The following is a 2,500-nucleotide window of genomic DNA, read 5'->3' on the forward strand; positions in this document are numbered from 1 at the left end:
ATCGGCAGCGCAGATTTTTCGACGAACATGGGCTGGACGCTGGACTGGCCGGGCCATGCAGGAAAATTCATCGAGGGGACACGCTGACGAAACAGCGCTGGTTCAGGCACGGCGGGCAGTGGTGGAATCGGCAGCGCCGACGAAATCGGCAAAGTCGGCAGAATCGGCAGCGGGTGCTGGCGATGGGTCTGGACGGGCTGGATAGTCCAAGGCTCGACGAGAAAGACTGCTGGTTTAGACACTGGGGCAGTGGCAGCCCGCGGGACAGTGTCGGCAGATTCGGCAGCGCAGATTTGTGCGGCTGCAGGTTCGTCGGGGAAAATCGGCAGCGCAGATTTTGCGACGAACATGGGCTGGGCGATGGACTGTCCAGGCCAGGCAGGAAAATTTGTCGAGGGGACACGCTGACGAAACAGCGCTGGTTCAGGCACGGCGGGCAGTGTTGGAATCGGCAGCGCCGACGAAATCGGCAAAGTCGGCAGAATCGGCAGCGCAGATTTTTCGACGAACACGGGCTGGACGGTGGACTGTCCAGGCCAGGCAGGAAAATTTGTCGAGGGGACACGCTGACGAAACAGCGCTGGTTCAGGCACGGCGGGCAGTGTTGGAATCGGCAGCGCCGACGAAATCGGCAAAGTCGGCAGAATCGGCAGCGCAGATTTTTCGACGAACATGGGCTGGACGCTGGACTGGCCGGGCCATGCAGGAAAATTCATCGAGGGGACACGCTGACGAAACAGCGCTGGTTCAGGCACGGCGGGCAGTGGTGGAATCGGCAGCGCCGACGAAATCGGCAAAGTCGGCAGAATCGGCAGCGGGTGCTGGCGATGGGTCTGGACGGGCTGGATAGTCCAAGGCTCGACGAGAAAGACTGCTGGTTTAGACACTGGGGCAGTGGCAGCCCGCGGGACAGTGTCGGCAGATTCGGCAGCGCAGATTTGTGCGGCTGCAGGTTCGTCGGGGAAAATCGGCAGCGCAGATTTTGCGACGAACATGGGCTGGGCGATGGACTGTCCAGGCCAGGCAGGAAAATTTGTCGAGGGGACACGCTGACGAAACAGCGCTGGTTCAGGCACGGCGGGCAGTGTTGGAATCGGCAGCGCCGACGAAATCGGCAAAGTCGGCAGAATCGGCAGCGCAGATTTTTCGACGAACACGGGCTGGACGGTGGACTGTCCAGGCCAGGCAGGAAAATTCGTCGAGGGGACACGCTGACGAAACAGCGCTGGTTCAGACACGGTGGGCGCAGTGTTGGAATCGGCAGCGCCGAGAAAATCGGCAAAGTCGGCAGAATCGGCAGCAGGTGCTGGCGATGAGTCAGGACGGACTGGATAGTCCAAGGCTCGATGAGAAAGACCGCTGGTTTAGACACTGGGGCAGTGGCAGCCCGCGGGGCAGTGTCGGCAGATTCGGCAGCAGTGTCTGCCGATTCGGCAGCGTTGGCTTGTTGGCGCGGGGGGCCGATTCGAGTGGGGACTTGGGCAGCGGGCAGTGAAAGCAAGAGTTTCCCCGATGCTGCCGGGAAAAACGCTCCCCGGGATGGCCGGGTGAGATGACCCGGCGGCCCGCGACGGGTCATTCAATTCCATGCCCCGTCAACATAACTCCCGATGTACTGTTTGCTTTTTCGGAAGAAGAGATCCATCCCCCCATCCTCGGCCAGCCAAAAACGCTCCAATTAATGGCCGGGTGAGATGACCCGGAGGCCCGCGACGCGTCATTCAAATCACTGCCCTATCGGCTACAACTGCTGATGGGTGGGATTAGAGGCCTGCCATGGTGGTGAGGGGCGGCGAGGACCGTGAAAGCTAGAGTTTTTCAGAGGCTGCCGGGAAAAAGGCCCCTCGGGTGGCGGGGTGCGAGGACCAGGCGCGTCATTCAATTCTCTTCCCTATCAACTTGGCTCCCGTTGGCGGGATTGGAGGCCTACTGTTTGTTACAGGGCTAAAATCGTCAGGGGAAGAGCTGACGAAACAATGCTGGTTTGGATGCAGGGGGTAGTGTTGGAATCGGCAGCGCGGACAAAATCGGCAAAGTCGACAAAAAAGACTGTTGGTCTGGACATCGGGGCAGCGGCAGCCATGCCGACAGGGGGGGAAATCGGCAGCACAGATTTGTGCAGCTGCAGGTTCGTCGGGGAAATCGGCAGCGCAGATTTTTCGATGAACATGGGCTGGAAGATGGACTGTCCAGGCCAGGCAGGGAAATTCGTCAAGGGGACACGCTGACGAAACAGCGCTGGTTCAGGCACGGCGGGCAGTGTTGGAATCGGCAGCGCCGACGAAATCGGCAAAGTCGGCAGAATCGGCAGCGGGTGCTGGCGATGAGTCTGGACGATTTATAGTCCAGGGCTTGATGGAAAAGACTGTTGGTCCAGACAATGGGGCAGTGGCAGCGCGGATTTGTGCAGCTGCAGGTTCGTCGGGGAAAATCGGCAGCGCAGATTTTTCGACGAACAGGGGCTGGGCGCTGGACTGGCCGGGCCAGGCAGGAAAATTCG

Source organism: Populus nigra, chromosome 2 (assembly GCF_951802175.1).
Source record: "Populus nigra chromosome 2, ddPopNigr1.1, whole genome shotgun sequence".
In the NCBI taxonomy this organism is placed as follows: domain Eukaryota; kingdom Viridiplantae; phylum Streptophyta; class Magnoliopsida; order Malpighiales; family Salicaceae; genus Populus; species Populus nigra.